General features: G+C 40.6%; 1 pseudogene; it reads left to right on the top strand.

The window, feature by feature from the left end:
* Window positions 1-201: 201 nt before the first annotated feature.
* Window positions 202-319, top strand: LOC129410772 (5S ribosomal RNA; annotated as a pseudogene).
* Window positions 320-11,361: the final 11,042 nt, after the last annotated feature.

Below are 11,361 nucleotides of genomic sequence, written 5' to 3'. Positions count from 1 at the left end.
TTGGTCATCATAATTACAAGGCTACTGCACCTCTATAATGCTATCATTGACAACTTGAAACAAAAAAAACAAAAAAAAATCCTCCATACAACCTTTAATGAATGAATAAATTAATCATTGCATTCATATAGCGCCTTTCAAGATACCCAAAGCACTTTACAGTTCATTGTTCATTCACTCCACACTTGGTGGTGGTAAACTACTAGTGACCATACCTGTTTGTCAAAGCCTGATCCCGTCAGATCTCAGAAGCTCAGCAAGGCTGGGCCTGGTTAGTACTTGGATGGGAGACTACTGGGAAAATCAGGTGCCGCAGGGGGTGCCAGTCGCAAAAAAAAAAACTGTTGTTGTGTCCTTAGGCAAGGCACTTCACCCACATTGCCTCGTATGAAAGTGATGTGTGTGCGTGAGTGATGGTGGTGGTCGGAGGGATTGATGCGCCAATTGGCATGGCAGCTGCACTTCCGTCAGTCTGCCCCAGGGCAACTGTGACTACAATAGTAGCTTACCAGCACCGGGTGTGGAGAAAAAGAATAATGAATCTATTAAAAAAAAAAAAAAAAAAACCTCTGTAAAGCATCTTTGTGACTAATGTCTGTGAAAAGCGCTATACAAATAAAAACTTACTATTGTAGCCACAGCTGCCCTGGGACACACTGACTGACAGCTACCGGCAAAGCTGCATTCAGACCGCGACATCAAAAACAAGCTGGACGAGTCGAGTTGGACGCCTTTGCATTTGGTTTCAGACACCCCAGACGTACATCTTGGACACTGTGAACGAATGGGAGAAAAATACCTGACGTGCATCCAGGGCGTCCACTGCGGTCTACAAGAGCTTTGTTTTTCCGGTCGAGAGAGTGGCTTTAGTGTATTGATTACATAAAACACATAGTGAGCGGTTGGCGGTTGAGACATATATATATTTATACTCCGTTAATGACATGGTGTAGGTTTCGTGTTCTGGTGTTTGTGGCTCCCGGGTCTTTCTCTTTCTTCTACTTCCGGGTGATAATGTCACTGGATAGTCGTCCCTGATCGGTTGATGTGGCCCATCTGACGCCAAAAGTTCAACTTTTTCAACTCCTAACGCCGACACCCTGAATACTCAAGATGTCTGCACTGCGTCGACACCAGATTCTCGCCGCGCTGACGCCTGAAGATGCGCCTCAAAACGCAGGACGCCCTAGACTTTGCATCTGAACTGGACACCTTGACGATCTGGTCTGAACGCAACTTAAGAAAGGTTTGAATAGGGCCTGAGACAGATCGCTAAATTTCTCAACCATGCATGGATGACATGTAAAACCTCTTCAGGCATGTTTTTGGTTAAAACTATTTTGTCTAATATCGTCTCTTAATGTGTCCTCATTTTCCCTCAGAACATTTGTGGTGTAGAAAAACATCCATTTGCTCACTTTTTTTTTTTTTTAATTACTGAACCTTTTTGGGGGTTCAGATTCTGCTGTAATTATACTCCAGTGCAATTTTTGAAGCACCTTGAAAATCACTCTAATAATTTGAAAAGGTAGAAATCCACTCGTAACAAAGGAGCAGCAGTGCGCTTATTTGTCGTGTTCTTGTCAGTTTTCTTGTTAATTTGCAAAGCTTTGATGAAACTCAAACAAATGGAGCAGGGGAGTGGCTTTCATGTGGCTGAACTCGGCTTCATGCTGGTGATGTCTGAGCCACAGCTGCTTTCATGTTCCTCTGCACAAAGAACCTACGGGCACTTAAGCCTCGGACTGGTCTATCAGAGCGGTGTGGCTCACGAGGCACTGAGCTGACACTTCAGATTTTAAGATAGAATTTAAAGGTGCTATATTACACCAAACTGACTCTTGTGAGTGTTGAGCCATGTTATAATCCTCAAAAACATACCTGGAGTTGTGTTTTGTTTCATTCACACGTTTGAGTAATCCTATTATTATGTCAAAATGCTCTGTTCCACTTTGTGATGTCACGTAGTTATGTTTTACCTTTTGTTCAGTAGAGATTGGCAATTCCTGTCAGAAAATTTCCAAATTACCGTATTTTTCGGACTATAAAGTGCACCAGATTATAAGGCACAATATTGATAATGTTGAATTCTCTCGTCTATTTTCATACATAAGTTGCACCGGATTATACGCATTAAACGAAACAAACGGACGACACTTGAGACTGATGTCTTAGCCCAGGCGTCCACGATCCATTGGCATTACTTGGCGTAATTCGCCCGCCGTTGCCTCCTGTCTTGGTGAATGTGTATTATGAATGTGAATGTGGGTGGATAATTTTTTTTTTTTTTTTTTTTTTTTGAGGACTCAAATATACATTGAGTAATAATGTGTTTAATGCAGCTTTGCACAGATTTGTTTACGTTTTACAGAAACAAAACTTAAAACAACATGGCTCATTTGCATAAACTATAAGCGCTGAAAAAACAAAAACAAAAAAAAACCCTGTGATTTTGACAAACTTTTGAGCACCATTTACCACATACAAAATTGGTTCATGGTCAGTAAGCACAACCAGAATTAATACATAAAGTGCCCCGTATTATAAAGCGCACTGTACATTTTTGAGAAAATTACAGGATTTTAAGTGCACCTTATAGTCCGAAGAATACGGTATTCTAATAAAGAAGTATGGAGCACATTTCTGTATTACCACATGACATCACAAGCTGGAACAGAGGGTTTTCGGTTTGTTTAAATATGCAGGATTTATGCATTAAACATGTGTGAATGAAACAAAGCACTTATGTTTCTTGAAACAACATTATAAATAGATAAGAATATCTTAATGTGGGCTCTTTAATGTTTTTGATGAAAACTCTCTTTTGTCTGTAAATCTGTCCTAACAATCTGTCCTCAAGCGGCTTGACTGCTGCTTTCTCTGATACAATTTATGAAAAATCTCATATTCGTGGCCTTACATAACATAAACAACTAATCAGCTATTCAGAAGAATAATTGGTAGATTCGCTGATTGGCAAAATAATCATTAGTTGCAGCCCAAGTTAGAATTGTGCCCGGGAGAGATTGCTAGATTGCTCAAACATGCATTACATTTAAAACCTAAACCTCTTAAATCATGTTTCTGATGACGGAACAATATAAACACTGGACTTGGCAGCGCCGCTGGGCTGATTCTCTGGGGAAATCAGACTTTCATCAATCGTGTGGAACTCGTACATGTAACTTCTGTGCAGCCCTTCACCTGCACTGACTGGTCCAGCTGCTGCCTCTCAGCTAGCACCTGTCAGCTAGCACCTGTCACCATGCTTCACCTTTACTTAACCCACCACATCTGAGCCCAACCGCCGCATAATCCCGAGGACACCGACCCCCGCTTTGGCGTTCAGTCACCGCACGAGCTCAGATGACAGCTGCCTGCTTTGTGCCAGCCCCACAGAACCATCAGTGTGGAAATCGTCAAGGAACAAATGAAAACATGCAAGAGAAAAGACTCAGAACAGGTGTCAGCTCCAAAGAGAAGTGTCCGGATGTACTATGACAGAACCAAGGTGCACATACAGTATACTGGCTGTTTTTCAGTTAGTCTCTCTCATTTTTTTGTTGAAAATCAAACTCTTAAACAGGACCAGGAACAGGACCAGGACTTTTGTTTTGTTTGGTTTTTCTGGCTGATTTTTCTGATAATCTAAAAACGTAGGCACACGGTGATTACTGTTGCGAGGTGTCCAGCTCAGTAATTGCAGAGAGTGTGTGGGCATCGTGGGGGTTAGTGAGAAATCATCTTGCTGGCTCAATAATACTTTGTGTGAGATTAACATGGGTTGTGGGTTTAGTATCTGTGGCTTGGCGCTGGGTGGTCCTCGGCGTGTTGGGGTGGCATGCAGTGATGACATTTTTCAGTATGTCGCTATGGTTTATTTTGTGCCCCATTTGTCGAATGTGCATTGTTTGTTAAATGTAACTTGTCGCATCTAGACTCCTGCTGGCGGGAACCCTCCTCTTTTCTTTTTCTGTGTACCTGCTCTGTTTTCTGGTTGTGGCCTTTGGTGAAAGGACTCTCTCTTTGGAATCATGGTCTTGTGGGAAGCGCTAGTGCAAGACGCGATATTGACTGCAAGACGCGATATTGACAGTGGTAATAGTCCTAACGTAATCCCAAGTAAACAGGGCCAAGCAACCGAATAGCCAATGGACAATCAACATACTGGACTGGCTGAGGATCCGTGGTTGTTATTAACCCCTTGCAAAATGGATAATAGAGGCTTTGCACCGTCACGTGTCCCCCATGGCAAAGGTACCTACGCCGCCATGACACCGGGCAACACTATGCCATTGACTTCAGTAGCATCGGAGAAACATGGGCAGGGATTTGTTGTGTATTTGGTTGTTCTAGCCACTCTGAAAGGGATAAAACAATTAGTTTCTTCACTATTCCTCTGGAAATTACTCATCAGGGAGCTCAAACAAGGGAATTATCGAAAAAAAGATGCAGATTATGGCTAGCAAAAATAAACCGCAAAGAGATTTCCTATGGTACCATCAAGACACCCGAAGTTTCATCAAGGTATTTGCTATTTAAATTGTTTCATAGCTTATTTAATGAAAAAAGCACATTTACTGAACTAAAATTTCATTAATTTATCCAGGAAAACCCGCACTAGTTTACGATTCAATGAACCCACATTGAGATCTTATGATCAACATGGCGCACAAGTCGAAGAGCTCAACATTAGAAAGATCCGCTCGCAAAAATAGATTAATTCTAGAAGACATGGTTGTGAATAAGCAAGGCAATAAAGAAAACATGGGTCCTACGACGAGTGACATGTTTATATGTGCGTTGGAAGATACAGTTTCTACTGCCACTCACACTGCAAATGTTTTCTTTTTAAATTTCTTCTCTCATTAAATAAGCTATAAAACAATTTAAATAGCAAATACCTTGATGAAAGTGACGTGAGTGTGTCTTGATGGTACCATAGGAAATTTCTTCGCGGTTTATGTTCTCTAGCCATAATTAAGTTTTTTTTTTTCATTAATTCCCTTGTTTGAGCTCCCTGATGAGTATTTTCCAGAGGAACAGTGAAGAAACTAATCCTTTTTTTACATTTCAGAGCGGCTAGAACAGCCAAATACACAACAAAACCTGCCCATGTTTCTCCGATGCTGCTGAAGTCAATGGCATAGCATGCCCAGTGTCATGGTAACGTAAGTACTGTTGCCATGGGGGACACGTGACGGTGCAAAGCCTCTATAAATTCAATGTAAAGTATATTCAGGTCTCATGCCATATTCAGTCAGCGAAACTGTGCGCCTATAGTTTGTGGGGAAAACTCTGTGTCCTGGTATCACCTTAAAGTACACCGCTCCGCTACATGTGCACTGTGTCACCATGGTAACTACTGAACACTCCACCACAGAGATTCATGTAGAACACCACCAGCATGATGTCACTGCAAACTATCAACAGCATTTCATTATGTTGGCTGATTTACATGCACCGGAAATTCTAATCATCAGACCATTCTTGTCCCAGTCTACATGCAGGTAAAGTTGTCAGAAGTATCAAAAATCAGATACTAACCGGCACAGGACAGAAATTAACCTTTCCTGAATGTCTTTAGAATGATCTTCAGCTGTATCAGAACAAGACAAAAATATCAAAATATAAATATATAATTTAATGTGCTGATTGATATTGTGGGCTGCTGTATCGATATATTGCAAAGAGTATTTTTAGTATATTTTATTAAATTTCTTTGTTGCAGATCTACAGTTTTGTTGCTTGTTTAGCGGAAGGAAACTTGTTTATGCGACACATTTGACATTTTCACTGTTTTGATGAGTAAAATGTTTGTTTCATATTAACTTTCCACAAGAAGTGGTTTAACAAAGACACAGCCATAATTTAGCCTTTATTTTTTATTGAATTGTATCGAATCAATTTGAAAAATATCATACCGAAACATATTGAATCGAAAGCTCACTATATCGAGATCTCGTGGCCATTGTATCGATATGTATTGTATCAGCAAAGTCTTAATGATACCAGCCCTACTGTCTTTTATTGTCTCTCACTAACTTGGATACTTGGATTGCTATACTTGGAAAATTCCACAGTATGACATTAAACATTTCGAGCGCTTCTGCGATCTCGTCCTTTTGGTCATTACCCAGAGCTCATGACCATGGGTGAGAGTAGGAACGAAGACTGACCAGTAAATCGAGAGCTCCGCCTTTTGACTCAGCTCCCTCTTCACCACAACGGTCTGATACAGCGACCGCATCACTGCAGACGCTGCACCGATCTGCCTGTCAATCTCACGCTCCGTCCTCCCCTCACTCGTGAACAAGACCCCGAGATACTTGAACTCCTCCACTTGAGGCAGGGACTCTCCACACGGGAGGAGCTCGGAGTAGAGCCGCTACTCCTCCACGTCGAGAGGAGCCAGTTGAGGTGGCTCAGGCATCTGTTCCGGATGTCTCCTGGGCGCCTCCCTCGGAAGGTGTTCCGGGCATGTCCCACTGGGAGGAGGCCCTGAGGAAGACCCAGGACATGCTGGAGGGACCATGTCTCTCGGCTGGCCTGGGAACGCCTCGGGTTCCCTCCGGAGAAGCTGGAGGAAGTGTCTGGGGTGAAGGAAGTCTGGGAGTCCCTGCTTAGACTGTTACCCCCGCGACCAAGCCCCAGATAAGCGGAAGAAAATGAATGGATGGATGGACATTAAACATACAGTATCTCTCTTCATAGATACAAGCAGGTAACCCCACCGGTCAAATTTACTACAGGTCAGATCTGTGGAGAGGTGACCCCGCTCACATGCAGCACACAGAAAGAATTCTCAATGTATTTTTGAACAATAAAAACACCTGTAATTGAATAAGATTATTAAATGAAATTTCCATGGAGACAAGCAGGTGGCGTACTCTTCACCTGAAAAGCTCCGTAGTGCAGGTTTGCCGTTTGATCGCACAGCGGTGTCTGAGTCTGGCCTGAGGCGTAGAGGAGGAGGTGGTGACCAGACTGTCAATCCTGCTATAGACGCTTTAAAAAATCATACACAAAAACATTCTCAGTTCTGGAAAGAAGACAGCTGGAGGCAAAAGTGAACTGGAACATAATGTGATTTCAATGGAAAAAACTGGGATTAACCTTGGAATATCACAAATATGAAAACTCAAGAAGGGTCTTGCAAATGAAAAGCACTCAGAGAAAGGTTTAAAGACATGTATAATTGTATTTACAGATGTAGTCTGAGATTTGAAGTTTATTTACCATTAGTATTAGACCCAGCACCTCAAGACATGAACTCTCAAGACACCCTCAGGGGCACGCAGTCATTTTTTGATGGGGTTGGAGGCTTAAGAGAGCGTCCTATAGTGCGGAAAAAACAGTAAAAGCAATTCATAGCGGAAATTTTGTAATTTTGGCTTTGGCATGAATGATATTAGGGAGAAAATATAAAACACAGCTATTGCAGTGCGCGCAGTTGTGATTTTTTTGTCTCTTAACTGGACATAAATGAATGCAAAATGACAAAAATAAAGTTGTTTGTGATTACATGTCATGTTTTTTGACTTTGCAAGTATTCATAATACAGCACTCTGATTGGAGCACAGAAAAGGAACATTTACAATACTGAGCACACCTGAATATAAGCCGCATCAACTAAATTTTAACAAAATTTTTAAATTGTACATATGTAGGCTGCACCTGAATATAAGCTGCAGGTGTCCACGTCTTCAAGAGCGTTTTCAAGTTCAGGTTGTCTGATTTTATCGCCTCTAAAAACGTTTGTCGTCTTTTTGCATTGAGTCAGTTTGTCACACTGCTGTCGCCAAAATCTCACCATCGATTCATTGATGGCGAGAATGATGTTCTGGAGTGAAAGAATTGAATTATGTTTTTGATAAGGATGATGTGTTTAAGGTGGAATTGTTATGATGCTCCAGACATTATAAAGCCATTCTCTTTGTACGTTTGATTTTATGAACTATAACATCAACCTGCCCAGGGACGACAGGTGGAAATGAGCATTGGTGCTATAACCTGGTACAAAGCATCTCTCCTGTTAAGGTTAATATATATTGTACACTGTCCTTTTCTTATTAAATAAATAAACTAAACTAAACATGCCGAGCTCACGTCCAGCAGCTCTGTTTCCTTCTTCCACAGCCACATCAGTCGCCATTAACTTAAAAGCTGCATCATCTGCATTTCTTTGTGTATTTTCCATAAGGAGGGTGTGTGTATGAAGCACAAACATAACTGTTCATACAAGCATCTTCCTTGACGCATCACCCCCATCTCTACTGCGCATGTCTCCTGCAGAAAGAGTCTCTGTCCCGTCTGTCAGTGTCTTGGAGGATTTCAGCAAATTTCAGACTCTCTTGGGAGCAGGGCTAAATTCTATCAATCAGGTATGAGTGGATGTCCGGCTACTGAAGTTTGAGACGTTTCTTCTCGTCATTTACACATACGGGTAAGACGTATCCCCCTCACTAATGTCCATTTAGCATCATAACTTATTTTTATTACACAGCAATAAACTGAGTGCGCTGACAATACCACGAGCTAGTGTTGCAACTTCACGTTAACCCTAGATCCATGTGTAACCGCACAGACATCGACGTTTTCTACACTCAGGCTGCGTTTATCCTCTGTGTTGCCAAACCATAGACTGTATATATGAACGGACAATGTGCCAAACAAAGAATCCGTTCGTATATTCGCCGAATCGTTTTAATAGCCGCAGGGTTCAAAGTGTGAGAAAAAGTAGCGGCTTCTAGTCCGGAATTTACAGTATTTGTTTATTTAACATTAGCATTTTTGACAAATCCAGATGTTGAGTTTTTCCCGGGAATGCCACTTCATTAACATATTACAAATATCACCGTAAATTATACTTTTTGTGATGCTCAGATACAATGTTGTTCAAGTATTCAGATTTTTCCACTTAGATTTATGAATGGCATGGTTACTGATTGTTTTTTGCTTCCTTCTGCCTCCACTTTCCTGCGCTCCAGCATTTGACATAAGATTTGATTGAGTCTGTACAGAGGATTTCACACTGAAATCCAGCTCGTCTTCACCAGTCCAACTGTCTGTGCTCCAGGGGAGGACTTTGTTTTGAGCATGTGCCACAGCAGCTTCTCATGGTTAATCCTCTAACAGCTCACACTGACACTGTTATTGGAAACACAAGTACATAAGCACCCTTTGTAATCACAAGCATTGTTTTGCCTGCCTGTAAAAACTATTTCTCCATTATAGTTAATTCTATTTCATCTGGGGCACTGTGAGCTGCAATCTCCATTAACTGTAATGTCTGTACAGCTTTAGCTCGAGGCAGACAGACACACTGATCTGCTGCGTCTCTCTGTCACTGCTGGGAACTCACTGAATACATTAACCAAAAAGATGTGTTCAGAATGCTGATATGGAGTAACTGTATCCTGGTACTGTCACTGGTGACATTGAGAATACAGTTACTTTTCTAAAATCCTGTAAACACGTCTAGTCTGAGGGCAGAACAGACGCTCACAAATAGGGCTGGGTATCATTAAGAAGTTGCTGATATGATACATACCTCGATACATATCTCGATACGGTGCACTTTTGATTCGATACGATATATTTAAAATCGGCTAAATCATGGCTGTGAACCTAAAAGTCTTTTTTAACTACTTCTTGTGCAGAGTTCATTTGAAACATGCCCATTTTTATCGTCAAAACTTAGAAAATGTCAAAAGTGTTGCATAAACAAGTTCCCTTCCTCTGAACATGCAACAAAACTGTAGCTCTGTAACAAAATAATGTAGTAAAATATACCAAAAAATACCCTTTGCGATATATTGATACAGCAGCCCATGATATCGATACTGTATCATCACATTAAATGATACGATACATCAATATTTTGATATTTTTGCACACCTCTACTCACAAATATGTGGCTTGATACTTTTAGGAAAGCTGATTCGGTACCGCTGGTTTTAGTTTCATAGTACCTTGAATACTTTCATCATACAAACCAAATATCATGAAAATTTTTATATATATTTTTTTTTTCAGTTATTTCAGAAAGTCAAACCCATAAATAGACCCATGGCACACAGAGTCTATACTGATTTCAATTCAGTATTAAAATCAGCAGTGTTGGGCAGAAGTGGGGACTTGCATGTCGTGACCTGGACTCAAGTCAGACATGAGTCACCATCTTTACGACTTGAGACTTGAGTTGATAAAATGGACTAAGACTTGGGACTCGACTTGGACTTGAAGGTCAGTGACTTGGGACTTGAACGGACTTGAAGCCTGTGACTTGAGAAGCGCTTTTAAATCTGTATTCTTTCTATTCTGACCATAATGATTCACACAAAGATCTTGTCAAGACATTTAAAAAGGAAAAAATTAACTAAATTGATTTCTACATCTCTTCTATACGCTATAAATACTCATATATATAAATATACTATATACTATTTTTAAGTACAGTTTAGTTTAAGTTATATAAATTGCAAAAATCTAAGCTATATTATATTTGGTACTTTGGTTTAAAGACTTGAAATGACTTGAAGCTCAAAGCAGACGACTTGGACTTGACTGGGATTTATGGGCCAGTGACTCAAGACTCGACTTGGACTCGCCTGCATTTGACTTGTGACTTTACTCGGACTTGAGGTCAAAGACTTGAGACTTACTTGAGACTCGCAAAACAAGGACTTGGTCCCACGTCTGGTGTTGGGAAGTAGCTAAAAATATGTTTACAGAAAATACATATTCTGAACTCTAGTTTGAAGAGCCTGTATTCTGGCATTCATTTAGTGGCATTCAGAATACAGTTATGTCCCTAAATTTAAAGGAATACATAGCAGTCATTTTGTAATGTTGGATTTGACATGAATGGTATTAGAGAGAAAATATAAAACACAGCTCTTGCAGTCTGCACAGGTGTGATTATTCATTTCTTAACTGGACATAAATTAAAACATCATGAAGTTGTTGGTGATTACATGTCATGCTTTTTTTTTTTTTTAAAGGTTGTATAGAGGATGTTTTTTTTTTTGTTTCAAATTGTCATTGAAAGTTTAAAATACCATTACAGAGATGCAGCAGCTTTGTAATTACGATGATCAAAAAAATGAAAATCAACTGTGGAAGTAGTGATGTCAGATAAACATCAGCCAATAGATAACGAGGCTCCCTCTTTATCTATTGGCTGTTATGTTGTCAATCAAACTCCCTACGTTTCTAGTGGAACTGACTCGCCGGCGCGCAGGGATTACGTGGTTTATGCAGCGGTTCTGAGAGGCTTTTTCAAACTGTAGCTTCCTCACAAATCGCACAAAGTTTGTTGCGATGACAGAGGAGAATCCACGACCGGTTCGCCGCAAA

Source organism: Boleophthalmus pectinirostris, unplaced genomic scaffold, assembly GCF_026225935.1.
Source record: "Boleophthalmus pectinirostris isolate CB_2022bp ecotype Guang Dong unplaced genomic scaffold, ASM2622593v1 HiC_scaffold_23, whole genome shotgun sequence".
NCBI lineage: Eukaryota > Metazoa > Chordata > Actinopteri > Gobiiformes > Gobiidae > Boleophthalmus > Boleophthalmus pectinirostris.
The sequence above is the reverse complement of the archived record's forward strand: the minus strand, read 5'-3'. Positions and strand labels throughout refer to the sequence as shown.